The 19122-nt window shown below is 41.0% G+C and overlaps 1 long non-coding RNA gene and 1 pseudogene across 3 annotated transcripts in view; one reads left to right on the top strand and one right to left on the bottom strand.

Annotated features, from left to right (window-relative positions):
- Positions 1 to 206: 206 nt before the first annotated feature.
- The window catches only part of LOC144374731 (uncharacterized), a 46620-nt gene continuing 27704 nt past the window's right edge, over positions 207 to 19122 (bottom strand). For 2 of the 3 annotated variants that reach the window (XR_013434056.1, XR_013434058.1), the window contains 3 exons: positions 5161 to 5266; positions 3664 to 3876; positions 207 to 3356 (listed from right to left, as the gene is read on the bottom strand). This is a non-coding gene — a long non-coding RNA (uncharacterized LOC144374731). The remainder of the gene's footprint in view (positions 3357 to 3663; positions 3877 to 5160; positions 5267 to 19122) is intronic. The other variant, XR_013434057.1, reaches the window with a different exon arrangement.
- LOC144374732 (homeobox protein TGIF2 pseudogene) lies at positions 12876 to 14316 on the top strand (annotated as a pseudogene).

The raw sequence follows: 19122 nt of genomic DNA on the forward strand, positions 1-19122 counted from the left end.
CCTCCTGTGAGTCACCTCTGTTCCCCTTGTGGTGTGGTATCCTGGCAATGCCCAGACCCTCTTCTCTCCCACCTTCTTTCTAGCATTGGCTCTTCAAATGGGTCCTGTGCTGTGGTTCTGATCAACTAGTTGCTCGGCTACCTTGTGGCGCAGTGGTGGTGGGGGGGCATGAAGAGACGCGGAATCAACACACAGACTCCAGGAGCTGGTGAGAGAACTGGCTGGGGACCCACCTCAGGTCGTCGTCCTGTAGCTCAGTTTATTTTTGGAATGCATACAATTGTTATAGGGTTCCAGTGGGGCATGCTCATCAATCATACACAAGCAAGATAGTATCCATAAGCCAATCATCTGGTGCCTAATGTAACCACACTATGAGGATGCTCTAAATGTTGCTATCATCAGGAAGGGTCTTTGTCCCTAGAGGAGGGGATTTCTAAGCTAGAAGTTCCATTCCTGAAGCTCCTGTCTATCAGTTTCCTGGCCTGGCAACTTGGCAATGCTTACCACAAGTGCCAAGGGTGTGATTTCACTAATGGCTCGCTAGAGCATAGCATCCCATCCTGTTCCTATCAGGCCTGAACAAGTGTAGATTCTTCAAGCACTCCTAGCTGCTCATAGCTGCTAGCTGCTAGCTGTAAACTGAAAGTTATTCCAACATTTCCTCTCTTTTTATTAAATTTGTTGCTGAAGGAGAACCATGATGAGAGAAGAAAGGAAGAGGGAAAAGCATAGAAAAATGGAAAAGAACCAAGAAAGAGAAAAGGGGAAAGATGCAGACATGGCCCATTCCTGTAACTGCAGTTGTTACCTGCTGTGGTGAGAGGGCAGCTGCAGCTGACTAGGTCTCTGTCTATTGCTTGGGTCCTGATCTGAGCTGGGCATGGGGAGCAAAGCAGCCATGGGGGCAGGAGATCTCTCTCAGAAAGGGTGAAGACTTAGGCCTTTGCACAGGTGGGGGATGAGGTTCTGTGCCTCACCTCTGTTGGCCCCCAAGTTTTCTCCTGATGGCCCCTCTGTGGCTGTGCCTGTCTTAGGTTATTCCTCCCTTGAGGAATCTTACTCATCTTTGACTAACCAGCCATTCTCCGGGGCCAAACAGGTGATGTAGAGTGTGCAAGGCATTGCCACCGAGAGGGTTCTCTGTCTCCTTAATAGATAATGCCCTTGTGGCCTCTATGTCAGCGTTTACCTTAGGATCAGGAAATTCAGGTTTCTTCTCCATGGAGGGCCCAGCTCACAGCACTGGGCTGGTGAGTCTGCATTCAGGAAGGAAGGAAAAAGGCCATAGACAGACAAACAGTAATATAGTCACAGAGCTGAGAGAGACACAGATAGATGAAAAAGAGGGCAGTGCTAAGACTCAGGGCAGGATCCCTCATAGAAAACTGGCCCTTAGTTGGTACTACTTAGATCCTGTCTGAAGCCACCATCCATACGGATGCGGGGGAAACATTATTTTCCTTTTGACTTTCCTTACATGCATGAACTAACATAGCTTGTTTTGTTTCTACTTTGTTGAGCCTTTTTTGGAAACATCTTAAAATAACATATACTAAAACAAGAAAAACTATGCCAATACCAGCGAGGATCCAATTAGTAGGATCAATTAAAACTGGCAATTTATTCCATAGAAGCTGTAAGATTGAGGGTTAAGAATTAGCTCTGCTTTGCTTTCATTTAGGCTGAGAATCCGAGCATGCAGTGTCACAATGAAATTTTTAAGTCATATCTCAAGGTCCCTTAAGTCTATTTGCTGGTTCAAGTCGAGCTTCTGTTACGTTTCTTATTGAGACAGGGGTTTGACAAACATACAGAAATTGAGGACTGCAGGGTACTCTAACATTCAATTGAAGCATATCATTTTTTTCATCAGTAAGGTCAAACTGTTGTTGTAACATTAAGATACCTCCTTGCAAGTGCAGGTTTAGTCACTCCTGGGTGGTCAGGGCTTTAGTGGAGCGCTGCACTACCTGATGAATGGTTGCAGTATTTGCTGTGGACTGGGTCAAAGCTACACCAGTGGCAGAATCTGCTGTGACTGCAGTGAGGGAGGCAGCTATAATAGCAGCAGTAATCCCAAAATCTCACCTAACTCTGGGAAGGGAAATATCTTTTGTAAAGGGAACCTCTTGAATGGAGGAGTCATCCTCCTTTGGGAACAATAACATGGGGGGTGTTCTCATTAGCATTACTGTCTTACCAGAAGAATTCCAACAACTGGTTAACTCACATTGGGGACATCACAATTAAGATGACCATTTTTGTGATTTTGAGTGGAAGTTACAAAGAAAAAGGGTGGCTTAACATATACATGGCCTTTAGTAGCACGTTTAGCTGAGGGTTTCTCAAAAGAACTGTTGAACAAAATGGCACCCATGGTGACAATAGGACTGACACCTATACATTTGTAAGCACCACATAACAATTGTTTGCCTAATTGCAAAAAGTCTCCTGACTGTCTTTCTTTTGTATTTTGAGCATTTGTTATCCAATCTGTATGATATTTAAATATTAATGTATTTGTTTCTGTTAAAAATTCCATTCTTTGTCTACCTTTTGTTTAGGGTCTGGACCAACTAATAAGCTCATCAGAAATTTAATAGGGTCTGGAAAGGGAGAGACAATCTCTCCAAGATATAGCTCTTAGAGATATACCTTCATTGATGTCCTTAATATTTTTCCATGGACATCTCTGCAGAAAGGATTAGGGCCAATAACGTGAGTCTCTAGCATGAGGGGTCATGGTCATGCCACTAGGCAGATCACTAACAGAGACTACTTTTGCTTCTCTTTCTAAGGAGAGTGGCCAAAAACCTATAATGCCTCCTATTCCTGGCTCCCAAAGAATATCATTGTGAAGGAAAATTGTAGACTGACACAACCTCTGTGCCCTAGCCATATCCCTTAATATAGTAAAGGCCCATGAATGATCAAGTGAGAGTGGCATATTCCAAGTGTGCCTTGCTATTGGGTCAGATGTAACTGGGCATCGCGAGGAAACATTAGTAGCAAACAAGAAAGGCAATACAGTATCATCTAAACCAACAGGTAAAAGAATCCCGGGAGATGGAGCTCCCACCCACCAAGCATGTACTTGTGGGCTGAATGACAAAATGATGCACAAAAGCATAAAGGGTTTTTTCTGCATTGATGCAAAAGAAGGGGAAAGTCCAATTAAAGTCCCAGCAACAGCATAAGTTGTTTCCAATTGGTTGGGTGTGTCCTTCTGGTCTGGTGCAGGGGAGTGAAGAGAGCAGCAGTTGAAATTGTGGCTGTGAGGACCACGAGCCTTATGATGATATTGATCCAGGGGGTTCCTGTTGTCCTCGTGAGTTTTGTCCTTGGGATGCATTCTGCAAGATTTAAGAGAGAAGTATGTACGACATCCTGATCACTATTAATTGAATGTGGATTGCTCTCATGGTTTTTTAATTGTAGTGGCATGAGTATTTTGCTCACTGAAGGGTTTTTGCCACTAGAGGCTCTCCACTAGAGGAGAATTTTCCCGCAGAACAGCCATTCATGAGTGATAGCTATCTGCAAAGCAATTTTTCCCTCTTGGGTCATACTTTGAAGTGTGTCCATTTTGGTTGGACAGGCCAGCATAGGGCCTTGAGTTATCAGGCCATTAGGCAGAGGCCTTTCATACTCCATACTTACCTGTTGTGCACTTACTTGTGAGTTGCAGGTTGTAATTGCACACATAAGCAAGAAGAGAGTACCAGGGCTCTGGTCTCTGGCAGGTGACATGGTCTGAGCTTGATCAGCTAGGGCCAGGTTATCTTGTGAGCCCTCTGGTGGGGAGGTCGTGATGATCTCTTCTTCTCCTTTTGGCTTGGTTTCCGAAGCCAGTGGCTGGTCTGAAATTTCTTGCTGGTACCCAAATGGGGTGAGGCTCCCGTTAACATATGTAAACCCTCCACCCATGGTTAAGAGGAGCCCCAGACCATCCCTTGCATTTGTTATGGGATCCTTTCATGAAACCATAAGTAGATGGGAAGACCCCAAGAGGGGGGCCCAAAGCTTATCAGCTGCTATTTTTATAGAAAATTTTGAAATTGAGAGAAAATTTAAATCAGATAAGATTCTTTTCAAGGCATCATGAGGGGAGTTGGTATAGTTTCTTGTGTGCTCTTACTATAATGCCTTGAGTCTCAGGGCTATAGGGAATCCCAATTAAATAATGTATATGCAAAACATTGCAAATTGCTTGAAATGTCTTGTTAGTATAGGTTGCCTCTTTTTTTTAATAGACATGGAACATCCATAATTTTAAAACATTTAAGTACATGGGAGATGACTTTTTTAGGGCAGGTGTCTTGGGGCCAGGGAGGCTGCTATTCTTAGGACAGTAACCTTCAATGTGGCCTGGCTGATTACATCCCTAGCAAATGGGATGAGATCTTGGTTGGGAAGGCCCATTATTTTTGTTAACTGATAGTTTGTTAAGCAAGCTGTTATGCCTGAATGGGCCCTGAAGAGAGGCTATTTCCTTTTTAGCAGAGATCCATTTCAAAAGGGATTTGCTGCATACTGGGGCAATTGCAGCCCTAGCTCCTGCAGTCACTGCTTCCCATGCCAATTGTTTAAGTAATGAGCCTTGAGTAGGGTCAGGTTGAATGAGCTTCCAGAGTGCCTGGATTATTCTAGGTAAGAAGTCAGGAAACCATTCATGGGGCCTTGGATCATTTTTCTGAACAATTCCTCTTTTTTTTTTTTAAGAGTTCTTAAAGCAATGTCTTTGACTTGACAAGATGCCTAATATAGGGGCCCAAGATGCTGACATGGAGGGCCCTGCCTAAGACAAACAAAAGATGTGTTTAGGGTCCAATGTCTTGTGCTTAGTGGGGAATTCCCTTGACTTGTTAGATCAAGGCTATATGCCCACACGGTGTCTCCAGAGCAGAGTTCCCTTTAACAGAGCAAACCGAGGTTCCAAATTCTGGGAGGACCAGTCCCTTATGTGAATTACCCGGTGAACCACAGGAAGAAGGGGTCATAAGGTGACCCCAGTCCTTATGACGTTGTGTGCCTCAACTCGGGTAACAACGGTACGATAAAGACAAGGAAAGGGGTTAGAGGAAGGGGTTCCTTGCTCACCTTCAAGGAACCAGCAGCACACAGAACACAAACGGGGTCTACTACACAAAATCCTACCTGAAATCTATGGGATGGCCAGTCCCGAGGTGCGAGGGTGCAAGCAGACACATTGAGGTGCCAAATTGCTGTGGTTCTGGTCAACTAGTTGCTCGGCTACCTTGTCCTGGGGGGGGAGGTAGGGATGGAGAATCAACACACAGACTCTGGGAGCTGGTGAGAGAACTGGCTGGAGACCCACCTCAGGTCGTTGTCTAGTAGGTCAGTTTATTTTTGGAATGCATACAATTGTTATAGGGTCTGAGTGGGGCATGCCCATCAATCACACACAAGCAAGATAGTATCCATAAGCCAATCATCTTATGCCTAATGTAACCACACTATGAGGACATTCTAAATATTGCTATCATCAGAAAGGGTCTTTGTCCCTAGGGGAGGGGATTTCTAAGTTAGAACTTCCATTCCTGAAGCTCCTGCCCATCATTTTCCTGGCCTGGCAGCTTGGCCACACTAACCACAAGTGCTAAGGATGTGGTTTCAATAAAGGCTGGCTAGATCAGAGCATCCTGTTCCTATCAGGCCTGAACAAGTGTAGATTCTTCAAGCACTCCGAGCTGCTCATAGCTGCTAGTTGCTAGCTGTAAACTGAAAGTTATTCCACCAAATCAATAAACGGGCTAAGGAATGGAACCAGATGCTTCACAGAAGAAGAAATACAATCGATCAAAAAAATATATGAAAAAGTGTTCGCCATCTCTAGCAGTTAGAGAAATGCGAATCAAAACTAAGATTTCATCTCACTCCAGTCAGAATGGCAATTATTAAGAATATAAGCATTAATAAATGCTTATATTGGTGAGGATGTAGGGGGAAAGGTACACTCACACATTGCTGGTGGGAATACAAATTGGTGCAACCATAATGCAAAGCAGTATGGAGATTTCTCAGAAAACTTGAAATGGAACCACCATTTGACCAAGCTACCCTACTCCTCAATATATATCCAAAGTATGTAAAATCAGCATGCTACAGTGATACAGCCACATCAATGTTTATAACAGCTCAATTCACAATAGCCAAACTAAGGAACCAACCTAGATGCCCTTCAACAGATGAATGATAAAGAAAATGTGGTACATATATACAGTAGAATATTATTCAACCTTAAAGAAGAATGAAATTATTGCATTTGCCAGTAAATGGATGGCTCTATAGAGTATCATGCTAAAGGAAATAAGCCAGTTTCCAAAAAAAAAAAAACAAAAACAAAGGCCAAATGTTATCTCTGATATGTGGATGCTAATTCACAATAAGGCATCGGGGCTAGGGAAGAACAGATGTAATTGGAGTTAGACAGAGGAGAGTGAAGGAAGAAGAGGGAATATGGGAGTAGAAAGGGTAGTAGAATGAATCAAACATTATTGCCCTATGTGCATATACAATTACATGACCAGTGTGATTCTACATTGTGTACAACCAGAAGAGGGAGCAGTTGTACTCCATTAATGTATGATGTGTCAAAATGCTTCATACTGTCATGTATAACTAATTAGAACAAATAAAGTAAAAACAGATGAATGAATAAAGAAAATGTGGTATATATACACAATGTAATATTACTCAGCCACAAAGAAGAATGAAATTATGGCATTTGCCAGTAAATGGATGGCTCTGTAGACTATCATGCCAAAGGAAATAAGCCAATTCCCAAAACCAAAAGCCAAATGTTGTCTCTGATATGTGGGTGTTGACTCACAATAGGTGAGGGCACTGAGGGAAGGGCTGGAGGTTTACTGCTTTGGACAGGGAAGGATGGGGGAAAGAGGAGGGATGGCAATGGGAAAGAAAGTAGAATGAATTGGACATAACTTTCCTATGTTCATATATGAACACATGACCAGTGTAACTCCACATCATGTACAATCACAGAATGGGAAGTTATACTCCACATAGGTATAATATGTCAAAATACATTCTACTGTCATGTATAACTAAAAAGAACAAATAAAAAATAAAGAGATCAATTTTTTTTTTAAAAAAAGTGCATGTGGCAACACATGACTGACTTAATTCCAATGCAAATTCTTCTAGGCAGAGACCATGTCTACTTTGTACTTTTGTATCTGCAGTATTTGTCAAGTGGGTGTCACACAGAAGATTATCAATATTTTTTGAAAAATAAACAAGTGACTATCCAGATGCCATGGCACATGCCTATAATCCCAATGGCTCAGGAGGCTAAGGCAAGAGGATTGTGAGTTCAAAGGCAGCCTCAGCAATTTAGCGAGGCCCTAAGTAACTCAGCAAGACCCTGTCTCTAAATAAATATTAAGAAAGGGCTGGGGATGTGGTTCAATCATTGAGCACCCCTGGGTTCAATTCCTGGTACCAAAAAAAGAATTAAACAAATTAATAAATTAGTGAAGTGATTATATCAGCCATTTCTCATGTTTGCCAGCTTTAATGAAGAGGGATTTTTCTTCACCAAATGGTGATTCCAAATGTGAATTTATAGAATAAATATTCCCCTGATTTCAACGGATAGTGATTACTTTAACAACCCTTAATCAGAAGCCTGCCTTAGGGATTGCAACTGAATTTATTCACACATTTTTCAAACTTATTGGAACACAAAGTGTTTATACAGTGACAGAAGGCACTGTTTGATCTGAAGATTATGTTGAATAACCTGAGTTATGCTGCAGGGAGATTGATGCTACCTGAAAATTAAACACAGCACATTTAAAAGTTAGTGTAGGAATTGTGATAGACTGGAATTAAGAAATAATTACAGGATGACATTTCATTTTATGGATTTGTTTCAGCAACAAATTATAAAATGTCAACACTTTCTTTTTTGGTATTGTAAAACACCAGATTAATAGTTATGTAAAGATTTTATTCATTTACCAAAAAAAAATTAGACTTGAGTCACAAATAATAGACAATACATTTATTTTGTACAAATCAGTCCTTTTAATAACAAAGAAATTGATAATTTCTTTGATAATTCCAGAATTCAAATTCCACTGAAAGTAGCTGAATTAGATACATTCCACGATATATTTGTTAAAAACATTTTTATTTCACATAGGCTTAATTATGGCAGTGCACAGTGCCTGATCAATTGAGCACTCATGTCTAGCCTCAAGATCTAGATAATGTCAGAAACACATGGAAATCGGAGATCCAATATTTCTTATTTAATATATTATATGACTATAGAATTTAATTCAAATATGAGTGAATGATCTCTACCTTTTTATTAAACTTTTTGTGTAACTTTCCAAATATTCTCAATTTTTTTCACTCTAGGTTATTTATTTTATTTGGTTTAGCCTGACACAGTTTTATGGGTCTCTTGATAATTGGATATTATAGGTAAAAATAATACAGGTGGTCTGGGACACATTTTGGAGTTACCTGTGCTCTAAATGGACAGGTGAATGGACAGGAGGGGTCCTTCTCAGCATGAACACTCACATGCCTTCTTTCCTCTTCCTAAAAGGATTTTTTTTTCTGACAGAGGGATATAGTGACCTAGTGGAATAAGGGCTTATTGATATGAACCATCAAAACTAGCAGAGTTTGAGTGGGGTTGTGGCTCAGTGGCAGAGCACTTCCCTTGCACTTGTGAAGCACAGGGTTCAATTCTCAGCACCACATAAAAATAAATAAATAAAGATATTGTGTCCATGTATAACTAAAAATATATTTTTAAAAAACTATCAGTTTGATTTCAATAGCTAAAAGTACAGCTTTTAGAATGGGCTTTTAGTTTATCTATGTAAAAGGCAATACAGATTAACTGAACATCATTTTCAAACAGAGAAAAAAGGGCTAGTTTGAAACCATCCTAATGACTCCAAGTGACAAATTTACCTCATTTTTTCTTACCGTGATTGATTTAGACTTCATCAGTGTTTCTTTTCAATGAAATTTGAAGCTCCAAGACTTCTAGAGACAATAAATTCTATTCAAATAATAATTATCCTTGGATGTGCTTGGTCATGTAAAAAATTCTAAAATAACCTTATATACATGTTCTTTGTCAAATGAATAAGATAGGGCTGAAGATGCAACTCACTGGTAGAGTGCTTCCTATCATGTGCCAGGCTATAGTTCAATCCTGAGTATGGCAAAAAATAAAATAAGGCAGAGTTGATGGATAAGTACAGTTTTTAAAAGTCAGATTCTATGGGCCTGGGTATACAGTTCAGTTGGTAGAGTGCTTGCTTCACATGCACAAGGCCCTGAGTTCAATCCCCAGCACCACCAAAAAAAAAAAAAAAAGCAAAACTTGCTATGAATGTAAACATCATCAATTAAAACAAAAAGCAGGGCTGGGCTGGGGTTGTGTCTCAGTGGTAGAGCACTAGCTTAAAATGTGTGAGGCACTGGGTTTGATTCTTAGCACCACATATAAGATAAAATAAAGTTTTATCAGAAACTAAAAAATATATATTTTTTTTAAAAAAGTAATTTGCTTAAAAAATTATATTCTACATAATTTTTTAAAGGATACAGTAAAGATCCTTGTTAAGCACCTACCAGGTCACTCTTCCAGGCCATTGCAGACCTGGCCCTGTAGGAATCAGTAAGTGAATAATTCAATCAGTTGCCATTATTCAATCAATATATACTCAGCAAATGTGTATGTGCGCAGAACTTTGATATGTTGTGAGGGAGACAAATGTGAGTAATAACTTTAAAAAAAATTGTAGTATAGATAGACAGCATGACTTTATTTATTTATTTTTTTAAACATTTATTTATTTATTTATTTATTTATTTTTAGTTTTCGGCAGGCACAACATCTTTGTTTTGTATGAGTTGCTGAGGATCGAACCCGGGCCGCACGCATGCCAGGCGAGCGCTACCACTTGAGCCACATCCCCAGCCCAGCATGACTGACTTTATTTATTTTTTTAATGTGGTGCTGAGGATCAAACCCAGTGCCTCACACAGGCTAGGCAAGTTCTCTGCCACTGAGCTACAGCCCCAACCTGAGTGATAAATTTTTGACTGTCAAGGAACTTAATCTTTATAGGAGCTGAGGCCCAACATAAACAACTCTAAAGGCAAAATGGCACAGGAAAAGCACAAAAGGGTTGCTGTGGGAAGACAAAGGAAGAAGTCCATGACAGTTGACAAGACACAATCACAAAATAAGAGGAAGAGAATGAGAAGAAAACCTATTCACTCTTGGCACTGGGATTTCAGCACCACACTCAAACCAAGGTGAGGGGCTCAGAGCACCTCAGCTAAGAGCTAAGTTCTGTCTTCCACTTAAATCATCTGCCACCTTCATCCTCAGGCTCTTGGAGAGTTTTAGGGGTAAATTAATTGAGACAAGCCATACACTTGCTAATGTCAGGTATTGTGAGTTTATAAGGAAATATTTTTATGTATTGTCATTTAATTGATGCATCATTTCAGTCAATAAGTCTAATAGTATGTCCAGTGTACCTTAAGCAGCTGGCCGAGAACAAGCAGAGAGTTGTGATGTATGGAAGACTAGCATAGGAGCAATACAGCCTGGCCACCAATTTGGAAGAAACAGAAAAATAAACTTTTTTCTTCTAGGGACTCCATCTGAGTTAAGCTGTTAGGTGCCCAGGGGACCAAGAGAAAGAAGCAGCAACAATGACAGACAGTAGCTATTACCGATGATAAACCATGAATCTCAGCCAGAATACATGCAGACATGCAGCAGGGTCCAGTGTTACTAGCACACTCTTTGTTATCTCCCCTGTTTACCCAAGTGTTTTAAATGAAATAAATCTTTTTCTGCTCAATTTCAGACACTGTTGCAAAATTTCCTCTGTCCTTGGAGTGCAATTGAATGGTCAAAAGGAAGATGCAGCTGGGCATGGTGGCGCAAACCTGTAATCCCTGTGGCTCAGGAGGCTGGAGGCAGGAGGATTGCAAGTTCAAAGCCAGCCTCAGCAAAAGTGAGGCGCTAAGCAATTCAGTGAGACCCTGTTTCTAAATAAAATACAAAATAGAGTTGGGGATAGGCCGAGTGCCCCTGAGTTCAATCCCTGCCCCCCCTCAAAAAGGAAAATGCAAATGGAATTGATAATTACCAAAATCATTAAAGCCTAATGGGTCAAGATGACTGATGTTCTTTTACATAGAAGCAGCAGCCGGGATTAGCAAATCAGTATATCAAGAAATCAACTGTGTTAAAAGAACAGAGTATCTCCTTTTGTCTCACTCCCTGCTTGCATTATTGTCCATTCTATTTTTCTTAAGAGGCTCAAGAACTCTCTTATCATTTTTCCAATGGTGTTCGAATTCTGGGGCAGAACATCAGGACTGAGATCATTTTTTTTCTTTTTTTAAAATTTATTTTTAGTTGTTGATAGACCTTTATTTTATTTATTTATATGCAATGCAGTGCCTCACACATGCCAGGAAGTTCACTACCATTGAGCCCCAGCCCCAGGCCTTGAGATCATTTCATCATATGTGTATTAATACTAAGTAGAATGTCAACTGTATCAATTTATTAAAGTTTAAGTTTTCTGTTCCAAAGTACAAAATTAAATTCAACAAAACATATACAAAGCAGCAGCTAAGCATTGTGAATTCAGGACCCCTCGGAGTTTTTCCCACTTCTCAAGCACTAACAATTCATTCTCCTTAGCAAGCAGGCTGATCTCTTCCCCAAGCTAGTAAGAAAGTGGTATATTTCTATTCATCTGTAGGTAACTCATTTGCATCAAAGATAGCCCATCCATTCTATTACAGTTTAACTTGTCACTAAAAGGGACACAGACATACCATTCTTTACAAAGTGTAGCTTCCTTGGAAGGCTGCTAGACAATTGATCTGTTTCCTCCCTGAATTGCATTATAATTTCATCAGTGAGTTCAATGATCATTTTTGAAATGACAACAATTGGGGATTTTAATTTTTAAATTTATTTTTTTATTTATTTATGTTTTTCAATGCTGAGGATTGAACCTAGGGCCTTGCACATGCTAGGCAAGCAATGTACCACTGAGCCATACCCTCAGCCCTATTTTAAAAATTTTTGACTTTTAAAATGCTCTTGCATTTATCAGAAAACTTGGAATGGAACCAGCATTTGGCCCTGTTATCCCACTCCACAATATATACCCAAAGGACTTAAAATTAGCATTATGAAATGACACAGCCACATCAATGTTTATAGCAGCTCAATATACAACAGCTAAGCTATGGAACCAACCTATCCTTCAACAGATGAATGGATAAAGGGAATGTGGTACACATACACAATGGAATATTCTCAGAAGAATGAAATTATGGTAAATAGATGGTTCTGTAGACTATCATGCTAAGTAAAGTAAGCCAATCCCAAAAAACCAAAAGTCAAATATTCTCTCTGATATGCAGATCTAACACACAATGGGGGCAGCTATGGAAGTTCATTAGATTAAACAAAGGAGAATGAAAGGAATGGGGGATAAGAGTAGAAAAGACAGTAGAATGAATTGGATATGACTTTCCTATGTGCATATATGAATACATGACCAGTGAAACTACATATCGTGTACAATCACAAGAATGGAATCCTAAGTAGTGTAAGTTGTACTCCATGTAAGTATAATATGTCAAAATACACTCTACCATCATGTATATCTAAAAGAATAAATTTTAAAAAGAGGAGAAAAATTAAAAAGTAAAATGCTGTTGCATGGAGTTGCATATTTATTTAGAGGTGATCATATATGTGTATGTAATTTTCTGGTTACTAAGAAGTACAGGAAAAAGAGTTGGGCACCATGGCATATGCCTGTAATCTTAGCAAGTTGGGAGGCTGAGACAAGAGGATTATAAGTTTGAGGCCAGCCTTAGCAACTTGATGAGATCCTGTTTCAAAACAAAACATTTTAAAAATGGGCTAAGAATGAAGCACCCCTGGGTTCAATCCCCAAAACTGGGTTGGGGGCAGGGAAATAAAAGAAATACTTTTTTTTCCTTTTTTTTTTTGGTTCAAGGTATTAGAGCCCAGGGCCTTGTGCATGCAAGGCAAGCGCTCTACCAACTAAGCTATACCTCAGCCCAGATATATGTGTTTTTTTGTTTTTAATGTGGTGCTGAGAATCGAATCCGGGTCCCGCACATGCCAGGTGAGCACTCTACTGCTGAGTCACAATCCCAGCCCATAAAAGAAATACTAAATATATATATATATATAGTTTCTTTCCTTCAACAGCCTAAATTAATCTAATTATAGAAAGTCAGAAATTCTTACTTTAAGCAGTTGATAAACAAGGCAGAAGAAATGATTGAGTGCAGACAATTTACCACATTCACTTAATGGCTTAAAACACATGAAGGTATTCTCTTAAAGCTCAGGAGGTTAGGGCTGGGGTTGTGATTCAATGGTAGAGCGCTCACCTAGCATGTGCAAGGCCCTGGGTTTGATCCTTAGCACCACATAAAAATAAATATATAAAATAAAAAGGTATTGTGTCAAACTACAACTAAAAAGTAAATATTTAAAAAAAAATTAAAAAAAAAGATTAGGAGGAAGACCCGTGAGCTGTCAGGACTGGTCAATATGCTGCGTGCAACCCCGGTTTCCCCTGTCCCACCCAGAATGCCCAGACTAAGACCAAGTTGGTCTGAAAGCCACTAGGAAAAGCTCATCCAAGACCCTGTCTAGCTCCTAGGCACCCTGTCAAACATGATTTGCGTGAAGACAAAGGCCTTCTCTCCCTGGCTGGCAAGAGGAAGTGCAGAGGGAACTTGCCCAAGGGGTCTATGAAGATCCTCTGGGACTGGCTGTACTTGTACTGTTTCAAGCCCTGCCCTTCAATTCAGAAGTTGAGCCTTTCTGGAAGGACCTACCTCTCAGTGCTGCACACATGTAATTGGTTCATCAACCTCTGGTAGTGGCTTCCCCAGACACGCTTTGGCAGGATGGCAAAGACTCTAATCAGTTTACCATCTCCTATCGCAGTGCTAGGCCCTGGGAAGTGGCCCTGCCAGGTGGTACAGCCTCTCGGTGCTTACTGTATCTGTACCAGGTCCCGTCAATGTGCTCTTTGTGTGCTCCATGCTGCTCCACACAGGCGAGTGGGGAAAGCCAGCAGCCCTCTTCCCACAAGGAGAGTCCCTCCCCTACTGACCTCTGGTAGTGCACTTGCCCTTCTGACCAGGGCTGAGACTGGGAACCCCGCAGATGGACTCATCAACACACCACAGTTAATAAACTAGGCAAAAGAAATGATTGAATGCAGACAATACCCTCACAGGTAGAAATTAGAGTCAATTGAAAGAACTAGGCCTTCATCAGGAGCAGCAGGACCTGGCACCCTAGATCCTACACATTCCTATCACTTTAGTTTTTGAGAACTCCAAGAAAGCATCAGCCAACAAGGGTGCTCAAGGCTCAAGACAGCTGTTCTGGGTTCCTGGTTCACTTCCCTTCCATACAGAGGGTCTTCATAGATCACTGCCAAGCATCAGGACCATCTTCTCTGTCCAGAGGTCTTTAGCAGGAAGGTGGCAGCTGGCATCACTGCATTGTGACAGGGACTTCTCTGCTGACTCTGCCAAGTCTCAGGCCTCCTCAGTGAGAAGACAAAAGATCCATAGAAAGGAAAGGCCTCAGGCTGGGGGTTGTGGCTCAGGGTAGAACACTTGCCTAGCATGTGTGAGGCACTGGGTTTGATTCTCGACACCACATATGAATAAACAAAATAAAATAAAAACCAACCTTGTAAAAAAAAACAGAAAAAGAAAAGAATGGCTAACTCTAATCAGACACATTCTGGGAATGGGATATAGGCAAACTTTGAGAGGACACTATTCAATCCCCTGTATTCGTCAATAGCCTTTCCAATCAATGAGGTGGTATCATGGAGGGAAGGGAGAACAATCTGCCCTCAGACCATCTCTCAGCACATCATGGGATGGCCAGCCACAAGTCCTTCAGGCAACAACAGAAAGTCCAGGTCAAGATGACTCAAAGAGGGCTCACAAGAACCCCTTCCCTTCCCTAAAAGAGAGGCCTGCCTCAGGGGCATAACACAAGGGGCTACAAAGGGACATGTCTGCCTCTGTAATCCATAGCCCAATGTCCCTGACACACAGCAAGTGATGAGGAGTTTCCAACTTGTCAGAATAGCTCCACACAGAAACTTCTGTGGGTCCTGTGGGATGTGGGCTGCTGATAAGTGCAGATGGCTGAGAAGGTGATTCTCTTTCTCAGGACAAGTACATCAAAGGTTTGGTTATAAATGGCCAGAAAGCATATTTGACAAGACAGGAAACAATGCTCTGGGGAAGCAGCACTCTTTTCAATGAGTAATTAAGAGAGTGTCACTTGATAACTCCTCCAGGGATCATCCCTCTTTCAGCTCAGTGTCACTAGTCTGGTATCATGGGGACAGGCTGGCTTTGGGTTCTCCCTCTGGGGCTTTCTTTTGCTAATGTGTCTTTTGTTCACAAGTTACATTTTGCTCCTTCCACTGTGTTCCTCCCAGCAAAAGTGACAAGGTGGGAGAATGTGAGGCAGATTTTAGGGTTTAGCATGACTTTTGAGGTCAGCCCACCCAAACTATAATCTGGCCAGCAGCTGGCTACACTGAAAGGCAGTCTCCTGGCTCTGCACAGGTGTGTACACCCTTGCAGTTCTTGTTCCCTTAGCAGCAACAGCACTGGGGAGCTTGCTAGAATCTCAGAATCTCAGACCCCACCCAGCATCAGAACCTGACCTTAGCAGCATCCCCAGATGATTCAGAGTCACAGTAAAGTTCAGGAAGCACTGCCAGTTAGAGACTTCCCTGCAGAAGCAACAGCTTCCTGCAGAGGTTTCTCTTCTGAAGAACCACTTATTTATTTAGTTATTATTATTTTTAATTAGCCTTGCTGGCCTGTCAAGATTTCAACAAAAAGTATGAGACACCATCTGTACAGTAAGGAGAAAGCCTGGGAATGGAGCCCACTCAGTCACCCCAGGGATTCTGGACTGTGAATCTAGCATCATGTTCCAGCTGTATAAAGCAGTGGAGGCTGTTCTAGAATCTGTACCAAACACATGACAAAGCAAGCTCCATTCCAGCCAGGCTATAGGAGGATCCATCACAGCAATGAATTTCTTGTCTAAATACTGACCTAAGGATGTTCATGAAATCCTATTGCTTTCTGAGAGAATCAAGTTTGAAAAATTTTCCTTCATTCCTAGAAGACATAGGAAAGGCCACAACCCAGGCCTCTACCATTGTAATGAAATGTGAAAGAAGCAAATTCCCTGGATACTTAATGAAAAAAGAAAAGAACAAATACAAACCCATTGAATTATCTAGATATTTTTTCCCAGGACATAGATATATTTGATTTGTGGGTAGAGAGGATGAGATAGGATGGGTGATAATGGAAGAAGAGGGGAAGGATTGTAATGCAAAGGAGTGAATTATAAATAGGAATAAAATAGATCACTCTTCCAAGCAATTAACCTTGGCCCAAAATGTGTATTCTTTTCTTTTTATCACCTTGAACAAGTGTCTTAAACTCTTTCTTCTACTCTCCTTCACCTGTCAAAGTAAGAAAATAATATCCCTACCATTGTTGTAGGGACAAAGGAGGCAAAGCACCAAAGATAGCAGGAAACAGTTTTATTTGATTGCAGCCAGGTCCAGAGGGTACAGACTTTGCTGTAATCAATCAATCCCCTGAACCCCGAGTTCAGGGAGTTTCAGAGTTTTATACCCAGCAAGTAAGGGGAGGAGCTCAGAAGTTCACCATCTGCAGAAGTTCACATAAAGCAGCTTTTCCTTTCACTGTTTTGGGCAAGTTAACTCTTCAAGGACAACACCTGGGAAGGGAAGAGCAGCTTCTCCCTTCTCTTTCCACCCCCTGCCAGCTGTTACCATGCAGCCCAGTTGGTAACTTATCTTAAAAATGAAGACATCTCTGTGAAGCCCAACTCAAGGCCAGAGGCCTTGTTTGCACATTTCTTCAAAGTACTATACTGGAAACATTTGTGAAAAACTAATAAGGGTGTGTCCAGCACCTGGAGTGCTGATATCTTCTCAGCTAGTGACCAAGTAAACAGGGTGACATGAAAATAGGAAGTTTATTGACAATGGACTCTTTTGCTGACAGTCCTAAAATCAGCCATGGTGAAGAGAGCTTTTCTGTAGAGAAAGGGGGTACCACTTCAATTCTTTCCTTTAATGATGCTCTCCATAATTTAATCCTTTAAATTTAAGAGCATCATTACCATTATCTTGGCTTAAAGCTTTATACAATGTCAAAACCTTAGTTGTTGTCATCCTTTCAACAGCAGCTTCTGCAGTGGACCCAATAGTTTTAATGCGCAGTGGAGCCAAACATGGGAGTAATAAACAGATGAACAGCAGAATACCCACTATATCAGTTAAGCTTTTAAATCTACCAAGAGTTGAAAACCATCTCCCAAAAGCGTGTTTGGGGACCCAAACTTTAATGCCCTTCTATGTATGAACTAACACATGTGCTAGTTCTCTTGTGTTGTTGGCTTTATTCTTAACTGCTTGTCTATGGTCATCCATTTGGATGTAACAATCTGAACTGTTGAACTCTCCACATATTTCTTTTTTGTCAGTCAGTAGGTCAACTAATGCTAAGCAGTATTGATAGTTAGCCACTCGCATCTGGTTTGTTGTATGCCTAGGAAGTCTAAGGTTGTGGCAGTCTGATTAATAATAATTTTCTAGTAGAGCTTCTAAGTGAGTAATTCTATTTAATATGTAAATAGGAGTTCTATAACTCCAACTGCCATTTTGTGCCCAGGTAGTGGAACCATAAGTGACAATAATCCTCTGGGGTGGCCAGTTACCTTCACCCCAAGATTGGTGACCTCCTAAATCAAGTTTCTTTCCAATGGACCTCTTTTTCCTTTCTAAACACTCATCCATCTATAACATTCCTCTGGTGGGACAGGTCCTAAATATATGTTTTACCACCTCTTGGTTATAGTGGATTGTCTTGACACATGGTTCACATGATCTCCATGGTTGGAATAGGAGTAGGGCAGAATCCCTTATGGTTATCAAAGGAAACCAAACTAGATAATAGACTAACATTTTGGTTAGCATGGATTAAACAGCATGAATTAACAAAGCCAAACTAATAATACCAAACAATACCTAGAAAACTTATATAAGCAAGATATTAAAAAATATAAGTGAAATTTTGTTACCCAGAGTCCAGTCATTTAGGAGTTACTGTTAAGAAACCAGTAGCTAAAACCAAACAGAGAACTGTGCATATATCCAGAAACAAGGGGTGGAAATGCATTATAGTATAAGAACTATCTTAGAGGTTGAAAGAGTTCATAATCCTGGTGGGAAGTTTTTCTTTCACCATGTATTGATCAGTTAGTCCCTCCTGCGTGGCTGAATCAGGGCAGTATTCTCAAGCTTTGGCCGTTCTTAGACCAGTCAGCTTCCCATGTGACAAGACCTGGGCTGTTGTCCTTCTGATCCTCAAGCTTCTCTAGTGCTCCTTTTTCTTCGGGATGGTCAACTTCAAGGGCATAGCAGCATCTGGAGAGCACTCTCAGTTTACAGCTGCAGGTGTGAGTCTGGTGTAGTGAATCCAGGGACCTATCTCTGCAAACTTTACTGCAGTTGGGGTGGATAAAAATAACATTGAAAGGGTCCCTCCAAAGAAGTTTAGGGGCTGAATATTTCATTCTTTGACCCAGATTCAATCACCAGGCTTGAAGGAGTGTGCACCTGTGGTCAAACTTACTGGCAATCTTTCTCTAACCCATTGGTTGAGAACCTGTAAAGTTTTCCCTAAGATCTGAAGCTGTGGACTCAGGGTTAATTTTCCTATCTCTCTTAAGTCTCCCAGTAGTCCCCTAATAAGAGGGGGGGCCTCCTATATATTATCTCAAAATAAAAAAATCCAGCTCTCCTAGGCGGAGTGGATCTAATCCATAACAGTGTGATAGGGAGAAGTTCATCACAATGTAAATCTCCTGACACAGCTTACCCAATTGAGCCTTAAAATCCTGTTCATCCTTTGAAC

This window comes from Ictidomys tridecemlineatus, unplaced genomic scaffold (assembly GCF_052094955.1).
Source record: "Ictidomys tridecemlineatus isolate mIctTri1 unplaced genomic scaffold, mIctTri1.hap1 Scaffold_847, whole genome shotgun sequence".
Taxonomy (NCBI): Eukaryota; Metazoa; Chordata; class Mammalia; order Rodentia; family Sciuridae; genus Ictidomys; species Ictidomys tridecemlineatus.